General features: G+C 39.9%; 1 long non-coding RNA gene across 2 annotated transcripts; it reads left to right on the top strand.

The window, feature by feature from the left end:
• The first annotated feature begins 5,122 nt into the window (after nucleotides 1-5,122).
• LOC127059752 (uncharacterized) lies at nucleotides 5,123-13,675 on the top strand. Of its 2 annotated transcripts, XR_007777894.1 has the most exons (3): nucleotides 5,123-7,688; nucleotides 10,181-10,240; nucleotides 12,497-13,675. It is a non-coding gene; the product is annotated as an uncharacterized LOC127059752 (long non-coding RNA). The 2 variants fall into 2 exon arrangements; XR_007777895.1 differs by lacking the exon at nucleotides 5,123-7,688 and having other exon boundaries at nucleotides 9,271-10,240.
• Nucleotides 13,676-14,419: the final 744 nt, after the last annotated feature.

Below are 14,419 nucleotides of genomic sequence, written 5' to 3'. Positions count from 1 at the left end.
CAGTGAGAAAGCTGTGTGAGACTTGTAAAGAACCAAGACCCTGCTGGTTCATTGCTGAAGGCTCCTGGTCTATCAGGTCTGGTCTTTGGCTGGTAAAACCAAACTGAAATCCATGCAGGAGCTGCCTTGACCACCCTATATGCTACTGGAAATTTGTTCCAACCCATCACAGCTCTGATGATTATAAATATTCTTCTGTCTTTCTGTCTTTTACATTTATCCAGATCCCCAGTTTCCCCCTACCATTTGCACTGGCATGTAGCTGAGAGATTTGGGCCTGAGCATCCTAGCCTGAGCAAATCCAATTTGCATTTGTTTTCTTCCAGAACCTTAGGATGGCAATCCTCTGGCATTACTTTAAGTCAAATTGCTCTGCTTTAAACAAAAGCAGACAGAAGTGTGCTCCCTTCCTTGCTGCCTTGCATGCAACATTAATGCAAGAGCTTCCACGCCCCTCTAGAAACACTTCCCCTGCTCCATCTTAGCCCTGTATCTAATTTCTTCCTTGTAACTTCATCACAATCATCTTCCCTTTGGCTAGTCCAGCCAGATTTACCTTCTCAGCCATTTCTAGAAGGCCTACAAAGGACTGTGGGCTACTGTGATATGACGGCCACCAAAACTCTTCCTGGAATCAAAGGGAAATTTACTTGAGGGAAAACATGAAAGCAAGTTCCAAGGCTTGGCTGCAAGGAGGACATTAAGGTAGGAATTGATTTTGCCTTTTTAGAATTTTTATTTGCAATGAAGGGATGTAAAATAGCTGTCCTCTTGGCAGCCATGACTTTTCCAAGATGTTATTTAATTACAAATGTAACAACACCTATGAACAGTAAAAAGCACTCAGTTGCTGCGTGAAAAAAAAAAAAATAGTATGTAAACATAGAATTTAAAACTTCACTCCAAAATAGCTAAAAGCTCTATTCTTAGATTTGCATGAAGCCTGTGTTAATGTTTTCTGACTTTTAAAGTATTTAACTTTGAAAATGTAGTGGTATTCTAAAATTTGAAGTCAGAAAGCATACAAGTATTGTGAATATGACTAGTTCATTATGGCCTTTAGAGGATCAAGGTAACAAGCCATGATAATCTCCAGCAGGTTTTTGTACAGTAAAGGATGAGATTTAGACTAAGCTATTTCTTAAAAGTTTTTACTGTTTTCCCCCAGGTTTTTAATTAAGTAAAATCGTATAAAATTATGTTTAGTCTCTTTTGGTTTTTAATTTTAGTGGTTTATTTTGCTAGTTTTAAAAAAACCTAAACATAGGCCTGTGCATTTTAGAGCTTGTAGGAATCCCATCTGGCCTCTCACTGCCAGTTCAAAGGTGTGGGATTTTGTCAAAGGTCAAAAGACTCCTGTAGGCCCCACAACATGCCAGCCCTGCACCTGTATCCCGGGTACTCCAGGGTACCCTAGCAGGCATTAGGTACCTTCTTCCAGGAACCTGAATTTCCCCTTTATAAAAGTGCAGTAAATGGTAATATGCCTCTGCAAATGCTTAAGAAAATTAAAGATATCATGTCTGGGAAGGGAATTCCCTCTAAGGTGCTTTATGTCAGGTCAACAAGGCTAGAGGCAGGAGAGTTCTTTCATACCTAACAAGGACAGAGCTGCTGTATTCAATGGGAGGCTGCCTAGGGTCTGTTTTGAACTCCAGTGGCTGAACTGAACCTGTGTGTGAGCTGGGAGTGGCTCTTGTTGAGCAGATGCACCACGGAGGTCCTGGCCAGGAGCCTGGGGCTTCTCCTCAGGACTGTAGGGGTTGGAGGTTCAAAACTCTTGGGAGTCTGGCTAAAGGAAGATTAATTCCCAGTTTTGGGCATGATGCAGCAAACTAATTTTCCTGAAGAAAGTGGTAATTTCAGATAGCAAGACACTCAGAGAGATACAAGAAATACTTCTTTAAAAGAAACCCTTTCAAATTAAATAAATGAAATTAAAGAATGCATTAATTATATACACAATTAGAAACTTATGTTAATCAGGTCCAGTTTTGATGGTCTGTTGAATAAGAGGGAAGTTAAAAATCTTGACTATACTAGCCAGTATAGTTATATATAAATTGTACAATGTAGGGTTCAGCATTTCTGAATTGTTATTTTATAACTAGAGCAATTGTTGCATATAATACATAAAATTATATATTGTATATGTATAAAATACATAACTCATCCTAAAATAAAATGAAAGCTAATGGAAAGTAGTGAATTCTGGATAAAATCCACCACAGGCATTAATTAGGATTGTGTAGACAGAGAACACTTTCCTGTGAACTTTTTAAAATCTCTCACTAGCATTAGGATTGATAGGAGTTAAAGAAATGAATTGTTACAGAAAAGGTCATGATGGACAGAGCAATCATAACATCTGATTCAGTGATGTTCAATATTAATTTTATTGTTTGGGAGTGAAAGAGAGAACTGTTTCCATGTACTCTGTTGTTTGGGGTTTTTTTACAAGTGTTTACCAATCTTTTTCAGGATGGACTCCCAAGGCATGGCTGCAATGGTTGTTTGGAACAAGAAACAGATACCCTCTTGCTGTCATTCATCTCTGATTGGGAATCTGAGCTTGAAGGAAGGTGAAAGAAAACTCCTACGGGGAACTGGGAATCATTTGTCTTGTAAGAGGAGCATCATGGCATTTTTAAAGCTCTACCAAATATCAGGACATGTGATAAGACTTTATGGATTGGGAATTAATTGAAAAGTAGTGAAATGGGAAAGAATTCACATTATGGAAAATGTTGGAGAACTACAACCTAAGCACTCTGATATTTGTGACCAAGCCCACAGAATATCTAGAGGTGATGGAATTATCTCAGATGACTGCTGTTTTAAAATATAATTTGCAAGTCCCTGCACCCTTCCCCAGACAGACTGGGAAAATACATTCCTTTTATTAATGTTACTCCAGGAGACTGGAGGGTATTCTGAGCAGTGAAACATACAGTTTATGGGACTTGCTACAGAATTCAGATTTTAAAAAAAAGGTGGTGCTAATTAGTACCTGGGAGTCAGTATCTGTTTTAAAAAATGCTGTTCTAAAGATAATTTTTTTACATTTTCATATGTATTAAATAACATACCTATATGATGAAACATGAAATGTACAATTAAAACAATGGCTATAAGTATAGAATTGTGTAAATACTACCTAAATCATATGTGTAAACATTAATAAACTGTTTCATTTCTAATGGTTATAGAAAGCACTCAAAGATTTTATACAGTCTTTCCACCTCTTCCCCCACTAGTTTTTAATATAATTGCAGTTTTAGAGCTAATCCATGTATTAGCTTTTTAACATTTGCAGTTGTGTTAAATTTTACTGAGGAATAATTTAGTTTGAGGAAACCATTGAATCTGTGGTTTGTGTTGTTTGAACAAGAAGTCCCTGAGCATTTGTCCCAAATACCAATATTTTTCCTACCCTGGCAGCTGTATATTTGTGGTCACCTGATGGCAATGAATGCAAAGACCCTGTGCAGCAGCAGTGCCTCTCACAGGGAATACCAGGAGGGAAACTGGAAGTAATCAAAGCACGCAGAATTTGCTCTTCTTGGTGGAGGTCTCATGCAGGCAGCACTTGAATGACACTTTATGTTTCTGGTTAAGGTGAAGGTAAGAGATAGAAACTATTTGAAAGCCATAGCTTATGTTCCCTGGAGTGGGTGGAAAGAACAGCTCTTCTGAGACAACAGCTTTACAGTGAACATGAGCAGAGCAGTGTCATCAGCAATTGTGAAAACGTGTTTACAATGGTTGGGGAAATATTTAGTCAGCATTTAAATATGTTAGTGCAGACACAAATTTTAGATGTCTACAGCACTTAACAGTTCCAGTAACTAACTGGTTTTATTAAGATTTTTAGTGATACAAATTAATAACAAAAGTCAGTTAATACAGAGTGCAGTTATGAGACCAAAATAATGCAGTTTAAATTTAAAGAGTTAAATGTTAACATTTCCCTATAGAGCAAGGTTATTTGGGCAGTGGTATACTGACATTATCACCACCCACACACAGAGAAGGGGACCTGTTGATCATGTTGGTTAAGCAGAAATTCAAAAAAGGAAAACTGTAGGTCTAGAGGGTTTGCTTGGTGTAAGTGAATCACACAGGAAAAATGCTGATACCCAGGGTTGTTGTAGTGACTTTCTTTGATGGTTAGAAAGAGAAATAAGCACAGGATATTTTTGTCAAGTTAGAGGATTTAGATTGCTGCTTGCTAGGTAAAATTTGTCTTAGTTATTAATATAGTGGAAAGTTAAATGATGATCATGGAATTATGATAGTAAGTGCTGTTGGAAAATGAAGAGAAATTATTTTCTGTGTCCATTTAAAATATTCCAATGTGTTAACAGTTGGGCTGAAGGGCTGCTAAGAAAATGAATGTGGAAAATTAAGGAAAGCTTCTGTCAAGAAGGTGTTCCTGGACACCTTGCTGCTGTGCTGTTTCTGGCAAATCACATCTGATAAGATACAGGTAAACAACCAGCTTTCATTTAGCAGAAAATAGTGCTGTCTGTATGTTTGGATTTCTGTTTGAGAAAGCCTTATAATAACCGTAATGGACCCAGCTGGAAAAAAATCTAATAGTAAGAAGTTACTAATTTGCCACTACTTAATGTTAATTAAATCTTACAACTCTACCTATAAGCTTGTCCTATTGTTCCTGGAAGAAAATGACATAAAATTGAATGGGTTTGGGTAGTTTCATACAGACACGGGACTGCACAGAAAAGCCAGGTATCAGCATCACTGCATGTAGGGAGATCTTGTCTCTGACCCTCAGTCAGTCAGCCAGCTTGAACACAGGCTGAACTACCCCAGGCTACCAGTCCTGTGCACTTTGGCTTTTGAAACTTTCCGTGTGAGATATAGTTTCAACATGAAAAGTCCAAATACAGCGGTTTACAATCACTTTTGCTTTGTTTGAAGCTAAAACTCAAAACAAAACTCCTGGAGTATAGAACTGTATGAAGCAAAACATAAGAAAGTTAGCACAAAAACTCTGCAAACTGAGCAAGCTAGTTTCACTCAGCTTTCACATGAAAAGCTCATGTGAAAGCTCTTGAAAGAACCCCTTTCTGCAAGTTCATTTTTAAATTGCACATGTGTGAGATGTCAAAAATGAGTTGGTTTCACAACCCCATGGCACACATAAACAGCACAGCTCTAAAGGTCTCGCTCTCATTCTCTGTCTTGGCTTATACTTTTTTCATCTGCCAAGAGATGAAATTTTCTCAGTTCTACGTTAGTTACATTGAGCTTTTGTTCATCTGTAGAACAAGGAATTTGTGGTAAGACCCAAATTCAGCCTGTATATTTTTTATAGTTGTATCCAGCACTGAGAACTCATTTCCCAAATCTTTATCAATACTCTAAATGGCTCCTAGTCCCAAAATGAGAGTAAACACTTCACCACTTGGAGGTCACGCAAGCATGCATGTGCTTCAAGTTCAAAACCTGGTATTTCAGGGATACTGAACACCTGCTGCTCTTCCTAGCTGGTATGGGACCTGCAGGAACTCATGCCCTTGTGAAGATCTCTCATCTCCAGATGCTCTTATTCACAGTGAGACAGTGAGAAGTCCTCTCCTCTGTTTTCAGCTTTTATAAAAGTTTAGTGAAACACAACAAAGTGATGCTGCACTGATATTGAACTGGTTCCAGCTGGCTGGTGCAGTGCTGTGTTTTGGATTTAGTGTGAGAATTATGTTGATAACACACTGATGTTTTAGTTGTTGCTAAGTAGTGCTTAATCTGAATCAAGGACTTTTCACTGCCTCATGCATTGCCAGTGGGCAAGTGGACAAGAATCTGGAGGGAGCATGGCCAGGACAGTTGACCTGAAGTAGCCAAAGGGATATTCCATACCACAGAACATCATGCCCAGTATATAAACTGCTGCAGCTTGGCTGGGAGCTGCTATCAGTCCTTGGGGGTGGGCTAAGCAGTGTGTGGTGAACAAATGTATTGAGCATCACTTGTTTCTGCTGGGTTTTATTTACATATTCCCTAGATCCCCAGTGTATTTTCATTACAATTGTTATTATTTTAATTTTTTTTTTCATTGCTCATCTCAACATAAGAGCTTTACTTTTTTTTCAAATTCACCTCCCCATCAGTGCAGGTGGGGAAGTGAGCGAGTGGCTGTGTGATACTTGATTGCCATCTGGGGTTAAACTGTGAGAGATACAGACACTCTCAACAGAGCATTACTGAGTACTTATGAGTTCAGACAGGTCAGAATTCCTTTGTTTGCTGGGAAGCTGGTGCATTTGCTTTCCCCCAAAATACTGAGACGCTGAACTCCTGAGTTTTCTAAATTACCACTGATGGAGAGGTAAGATCTCAGCAGCAGTGGGGCGAAGGTAGGGGGCTTCTAGATGTAACTCTCACACTTTAACAGCTTAGTTGAGAAGAGTTAGAGTGATGCTCAGAAAAAAAATTTAATATAAAATAATCAGTGATCTTGTGTGTGTGTATTTTGGTTATTGATGTGTCAAAATTTACTGGTGAGTTGGCATAGAAAAGTGCAAAGGGAATGGCTGAGTACAAAAATTTTAGGGTGTATTAAAATGTAGGTCACAGACCTGAGCTCCACAAGACTTATTGTGAGTGGAATTAACAATATAATAGCTCACCTTTGCACAAGAGTGAATTTTTTATAGTGTGATCATACATTACCAAAAAAAGCCCCAAAACATTGTACTGTTGGTGGAAAGCAAATATTATGTGACTCTGAATCTCACTTGGTATTTTAAACCATGGGAGTTTAGATCTGAGTCATCATAACTTGTAAGCAGGAGACATATATATATATATATATATATATGCATATATAGCATGAAGGCTAAAAACAAGGCTTCTGTCTTGGGGTCATTTTCCCCTCAAATTGTAGATTTCATTCTCTGTTACTGTAAATCATTATAGCCTCAATTGAAAGTCAGAAGTCAGCTGAGTTGTTTCCAAAATTTGAAAACAAACCTGGACTCGAAATCGTTACAGGCTACTCCTTTCTTCTCTGTTTCACCCCTTTGATTTTCAGAGCCCTTGGGCTGTCAGATCACTTTAAACTTTCTTACACCCCTGCTTCTCCACAATGCTTCCTGCATGGAGCTGGTGTTAGAATTTGCCCAACCTCTAATTTGTCCCAGCAGAGCACTCAAATCTTGCATTAGAAGCAGAAACACTGCTAGTACTGCTAAAAGAGCATCTTTAACCCAAGATCTTTATTGGACAACTCCTGTAGTTAGAGCAAGAGCTGGAGAAGATAGCATATGAGTGCCTGCTAGCAGCCCCAGGGACACATATGGAGAAAAGTTATTTTTCTTCCTTTTTGCTTTTTAATTCATCACTTGACTTTAAGCATGCATCTAGCCAAGCTGTGCAGAGAGTGACTTGCTGAAGAGAAGACTGTAAGGTAGGATTAGAGGTTCTGTTCAAGACAAAATCTGCCTCAGTCTAGAGAACAATCCCACCACAAAATAAAATTAAAAGTAATGAGATTTCCCACTGTTAATTTAACAGCAGCAAACCACATGTTCTAAACAATGTTCTAATTTTTTTTTTTTTTTTTTTTTGGTATAAGGAGTCATTTTTAGTAACAACTCCCAGACTATTAGCCCTGCCATTTTTCCACTGCTGGAGGAAAATATGGACTCTTGCTGAGCTGTATGGTAAAATATCTTGGCTATATCTGAATCTACCACCAGTTAAAAGGCTTTTAAAGTGCTAGCATGGAGGAACCAGTTTAAGGTAGAGGAAAGGAAAAAAATGGGAAAAAAAGGAAACATCTCTTTAGATCTTTCTATCTGTTATTTTTTAGATTATGTTTCTTCTGGGCTCCCAAAATCTTCAGTAACAAACAAGTTTTCTTGTAAAAAGTATTAAGTTATCAAAACATTTGCCAGGTCCTAATATTAAATCCTAGCAGTCAGCAATGTTTAATTTCAGCCATATCATTTTGCTGAGTAAGTCATGCTAAAACTTAAAGTTTTCCCCTCAAAATGGTCTTTCCAAATGAGATTGATATTGTGAGAAAAAAAGAAAAAAGAGAAGAACGCCTTCATCATGAGGAATTATGGAATTAATTTTCTTTATATACTCTGTTTGCACAAGACATTTTTGTTAACTCTTAATAAAAATACCATTCAGCTGCTACTTTCATTGTTTTTATCCTGGGACCAATACAACATTGTCATTATTGGATATAAAGTGCTGTAAAAACAAATCTAATTTGTTAAGTTTATTTTGATAAGAAATAAATATAAAGGTAGTGCATAGTTTGTACAGTGCTGCTATCATAGGACTCCTGGGTATAATTTATATAAAGAAAATAAAAAAGCATACATAACTTTCTAGTTGATTTCCTTTAACAGGGCTAATTGAAAACAGTTTCTGTTATTTAAAAGTAATTTATTTTAAATATGCTTTTTAAAACAAAGTTCTTATTGATATCCATTTTAAGTATATTATCTCAGTGTGGGATACAAGTAAAAGGTCAAATCTTGTAGGAGTATTTTCTGTATGACTCAGTTCTGATCATAGATAAACTTATCGGGGAAACCAAATTAGTTAACCTTTTCACTACCAAAAGCTCATTTTAACAGGCTACGATGGTTTCTTTCACAAATACAGGACTTCAAAGCTCACACTTCAGTTCTGAAACATGAAAAAGAGAATGCTAATTTCTCTTTTCGCTCTCTGATAAAAGGCGAAGGTTTGTGATTTTAACATGAAATCAGACTTGTTGAGGTTCAGTATGTAGGCACAGTCAGCAATATATTATTAATTTTTAGTCAGGAACTGCAGTGCGTAGTGGTGCAGAAACAGTTGCATTTTTTTACTTTGATTATGTCTGTAATTTATGGACACTGTTGAATGACGTATTTTTTCTTGCCCAGTAGCACAGTCCACATGTATGGATCTGATTACTGGAGCATTGAAAGACAAAATGGCTGTAGGTGGCATATCTCTGGAAAGCAGCCTCTTTCCATAAGGCTTGATAGGTTGTCCAATTCCTGCCCACTTAACTGGTTTGCGACATTTCTCAGAAATCCCTTCAGCTCCGCTTCCTCCTTTGTTTCCATCGCAGCGGCACCGACAGTTCAACGACTCGGGTTGTTTCAATCTCTAACTCAACCACGCCAGAAACTGCCCCTCTTTCCTAACACCAGATCTAGAGTGATTAAAAGGCTTTAATGGACTTCGGATCTGGGACCACACTCGTGTCTGGGAAAATGCTATCAGATGCTAATGTGCCAAAACCCTCTTCATGGCATTTGGCAATCTCACCTCTTATCAGCACAATTTAATGTGGTAGCTGGGGGACAGTTTGACTCATGGAGAGTTTTGCCTGTGAACTCATTCCTGCCACCTTTACTTATTTTGCATAGTACCGACACTCACTGACTTGAGTGAAAACGTTTTGCTGAAAGGGATTAAAAACAGTCTCTCTCCAAGTGGCTCCCAGAGAGCTACATTGCAGGCAGTCTCTGGAGGAGACTTCTTGAGACACAGATATTAATAATATTTCTAACATTCAGTGAGGTAAACACATTAAAAATATCCAAGAGTGAAGATATCTAGAAATCTGGTTTTGAAGGTCAAAGCACGTAGCCTGTTAGCTGAGCTGTAGGAGTATACTGGTTCTGCACAGCAAGAATTTTAAAAAAGCCCCAAAAAATGTCTGTAAGGCTTGTCCCAAGTTGAACTCAACTGGGCTTGGGGTAGAAATCTTGCCAGCCCTGGTCATATGCAGTAAAACATTTGTCTCATGCTGGTAGTGGCAATGAACATTTTTTTTCTTCCTTAATTTACAAAATATGAGCAAGTAGGTAGTTAAAGCATTTCAATTCTTCCATGAATGGAATAATTGTACATGGTATTTTCTAAGCAGAGAAATAACTGGCACTTGGGGAATTACTTTGTCACTCTCACAAAATGCAATTTCATCCAAATGGGAAAAATAATGCGATTATCTGGGCAGATAATGCAGCACACTTGGCATACATGGGCAGTGAAGATAGTGCTTTATTTCATGAACAAGAGATGAGTGCTTCGGAAAACTTGTTGGGTTGCTTTTAATTATTAAAAGAGCAAATTCATGGTTTCTTTGTGGACTAGTCATACTGTATAGTATTTTCTTTTTTGTTCTATTTAAATTTAGATTGGTTATTCATACTTCCTGGCAGTGGTTATAAGAGGAGGATGACTGAGAATTCAGTAGGTGAGTTAATCTCATTTTTACTGTGTCTCAAGAGCCACCCACTTTCCCTTCATATGACTCGATACCAGAAGGTTCTTACAGGTTTTGCAGAGTGAGACCGAAGTTTTGACCTTCTTCTTTTCTGCCTCGTTTTTGTTGCTCCCCTTTAGTTTTCTGTACATTTGTCATTTTCCAGCCCCTCTCACCAGCCCAACACTCGGCTTACCTCCACTTATCCTTCTCCCTGCAGATACTGGGTGGGATTGCCCAGTGGGTGTTTGAGGTCAGGGAGTCAGTGGAGTGTGGTCAGCTGGCTGCTGACTCAAAGGGCTGAAGCCCTCAGCTCCCCAGCCAAACCACATCTGTAGATCCATGCCCTGAAAATGAGCACACTCCTAATGTCCATAAGGAATTACTAGAACTTTAGGGCTGCTGAGAGTGGGTGATTTGTGTAACAGGTGAGTGCAATGAGGTGTTGAAGCCGTTCTCCCTATCAAAGTGTTCCAGCTTCTTCCACCCGGGGTGGGTGTCAGGGGACATAATAACATGGAAAGTTGTACCACAGCCCCACTTTCAGTTTGACTTCTTCAGAAGTGTATGGGTCTCCTTTTTTCTGTTTGGCCAATTATTTTCATGCAGCTTTTAGAAAAGCTGGTAATTTTGAGATTGTTATCTCATTTGTCTCCTCTGGCAGAGGCGTTCAGCAGCTTCTCAAAGAGAAAAGACACAGATGTGCTCATGCAGACACTGACACTGCCTTCAAAACAGGCCCAAGTTACAGACAGCAGAGCAACCTTTTTGCCATTCTTGCACTAGGGGTTGAACTTGATGAGGATTTTTACTGGGAGATTTGATCTAGGTGTAGTGTCTCTAGATGTTTTGCTTTCTGACTTTCACTGAAAAATGTTTGAAACAGGCCTGGAATGTGCCACCAGTCCCATTATCTGAGATCAAGAGAGTAAGGGAGATTGCAAATGGCTCAATGCATCTCATAACAGGTATATTAAAACATTTTCCTGATGTCAGAGAAGTACACAAACCCTTTGTGAATAATCTTCCTCATGCACCACCCAGCTTTTGAATTTTGCTGTATTACTCTCTAGTGCTTCCACTCCTAAAAAAACCTCATTGTCCTGAGCCTTTTACATAAAGCACTGCCAAAACACGACACCATTTAGCAATGGGCTGGAATCACCTTTTCTCTCCCCACTGCCACTCTGGCTCGTGGGTATTTGACATGCCCAAGGTTCCCTCTGATCATGAAGTGACAGCACAACCCAGTGCAGTGCTCAGCAGCTGAGCACGTGCTCCTTTTTCTGCTGTAAGCCTACAATGAGCACAACAGCAAGACAATTGTGCTTGGAAAAAGAGTTTCCAGGTTTTTTCAGTGAAATATGCAGAGCTTTAAAGCCCAGAAAAGACAGTTTTGAGCTACAGGAAGGTTATCTTGTTTTTCCCCCAAATATGTCTGTTGGTCTTGGGAAAGATATGGCCTCTTTCCAAACCTCACCACACTTACAGTCCTAGACTATCTTGGCTGAAAGAACAATAAAAAACTACCTTCAGTTTTATATTTTCTTTTCCATTTCAAGCCCTCTAAATTATATGTTGACATTCTCACTGCTAGCTGAATAGCAGAATATCTCACAATGTTGCTGTCCTCATGTGGGACACGTGGCATGATGTTGAGGAATATGCCCAGAGCAGTGTGTTGTGGACTTCATCTGCAGCCAGGTACAAAGAGTGAAGGTTATAGCAGCTTCCAAAGGACAGGTTGAACAGAGTTCATAAATGAAAGAGTTGAACACTGTGAATCTAAAAGGGGGAGCTGTGAGGATTTTGAAGGATCAGGGTTTAAGGATTTCTCTTGGCATCAGCTTCTTGCAAAGCTGGGGCATCTCTCACTGACAAAGAAACCAGTCTTTTGGACCAAAGTGGTAAACAATAGATTGAGTGTTGCTGCATCCCTGCTTCCCAGTGCCTCACACTCCTGAGCATGGATGCCTCGTATTAGTGATTATGAACCTGAAACCTTTCCACAGGTTTGCAGTTCTGCCAATAGGAAGCAATAGTTAGATATGATCACTAATGTGGTCCTGTTTAGTCTGTGGGCTTCTCTAAAGGTTGGCTGAACAGAGTCTCACCATGGCTACTTTTGCCCTGCAATATATTATCTCTAAGAAAGCTGAAGCCATACAATTCACCCTTTGCCCTTCCACATTTTTATGTTCTGAGACAGGAAAAAAAAATCTTTTTTTTTTTTTTTTTTTTTTTCAGCTGGGAGAGACAGTATATATATGCTTCTAATGTGCTCTTGGACTCCTTACCCAGCTGCAGAAAGTGCTCCAGTATGCAAGTACAGGAGATGTGTTTGTGTCTGGTCATCTCTGGAATGCGTAGCCGCCGAGCGAAAGGCTGGGAAACTCTTGCGGACGGCTGTGCCACTGATGACCTGCCAGCACTGACAGCCTGGGCTCCGATGGTGGAGAGGGATCATGGGTGTCTCTGCAGCCCTGAGGCTCTCCAGAATGCTGGGAGAGTGAAAGCTGGAAGGATGCCCCATACCAGGATCTCCTGGTGTTTGCTGCAGTCCCTTAGCGCCTTACAACTGGCACTCAGCAGTTCGTAGGATTGGGCTTCCGCCGGCTGGAGAGAAAAAAAGCTCACTGGTGCAGCATTTCTGTGTGTGCAAAAGGCCTGCTAGGAAACAGAAGAAATTAAACTGATCACACATGTCCTTCAGCTTAGGAAAAGAGAGCTCTAAGTGAGAGCATGTGTGCTCTTACTGGGGCTGAGAAAATGTCAGTCTGATGTTCTTGGGAAGTTCATATTGATACAAACAGGGAGGCTCCCTGCTGCCCACAGATTTCCCACATAAAAGTCCTACTGGTAGCCGTGGGAACTTAGCAGCAGCCACGCTGTGGCTAAAGTCACCACTCTAAAAATGTAGTGAAATTAGTGTTCATAAAAGTGAAAAACATGCCACAAGAATGAAGATGTTCTGATTCACAGCCATGAAAATTACATGAGTTCTGGCATTAAAAAAAAAAAAAAAAAAAAAAAAAAAAAAAAAAAAGCAGCTAAATTTCGCAGTTACTCTGGCTTCAGAAGGGGATTGCTGGTGAATTTTTAAGAAGTTCCTCTGAGAAAATAATCTTGGCTATCCTCAAATCAATTTGTTGCACCAAAACACACCCGCCTCTCCCAAGTGGTGCCCATGATGTGACTGGTCCTTCTCACCAGCCCTGTGGAAAGGGCCTATCCTGTGCTGCACAGTGGCCCCTAGTGAAAGTGAGTAGTTTGTTCCAGAGTCTGTGAAATAATTTCCAGCAGCTGGTTTGTTACTAATTTCAGTTCTGCCTTCCGATCTGACCCTCATCTCACTCAAACTATGCCACTTGCTATGTTATTTTTAAGACAAATAAAAAGACCTCACAGGAGGGCATGATGGACCAACAGACTTCTCCCAGTGTAAACTGAGCATGAACCTGGGACTCAGAGGCAAAGGTAATATTAGGAATAATGCAGCTTAACAATATCATTTAGCACCATTTTCAGTTTGAATTTTCCTTTTTTTTTCCCCTGCTCTGCGTGCTATAAGGAGAGGGCACAGTTATGCCAGCTGCCACTCTTGCTAACTAATTTGGATTTTTGTGTTGCATTTCTGTTCCAATTACACAGACTCACCCTCAAAGAGCTACTCTTGTCCCTTGCAGCTTTTATGTTCTTGCACCACAAGGATCTGAAAAATCACATCTGCTTGTCCTATCAAGCCTGTTTTCCTTGATTTTCCAGGACAGATGCTACAAAGTGACAAGCATCACCCTCTTTCCCCCTCGTGGTGTTCCCTCTGCTCCCATGCCATGGTGCAGAGCAGCAGCAGTAAAAGCTGCCTTGGGAAGGAGGTGACAGCTGGCTATTGTGCTCACTGGGCAGACACCACCTTCCCATCCCCACCCCCATGCCAGCAGCAACTTATGACAGCAGCAATCTTAAAAATAAAACAGGAAATGATTTCAATAGGGGATGTGGTGGCTCACAGAGAAAAGTGGGGTAGGTCTGAAATGCTGTTCTTTCATGTGAGCACCGGGGCCCTGCAGAAAGGTTGCAAAGGAACAAATGTTTGTGCAGCCTTTCACGTGGCAGAGGGAGCTGTGCTTGTTCGTGTTGTTGCTGCTGCTGAGACCCATTGTGGTGGCT

The sequence above is a fragment of the Serinus canaria genome, chromosome 1 (genome assembly GCF_022539315.1).
Source record: "Serinus canaria isolate serCan28SL12 chromosome 1, serCan2020, whole genome shotgun sequence".
Classification (NCBI taxonomy): Eukaryota; Metazoa; Chordata; class Aves; order Passeriformes; family Fringillidae; genus Serinus; species Serinus canaria.
Note: the sequence above shows the minus strand (reverse complement) of the source record. Positions and strands in the feature narration are given on the sequence as shown.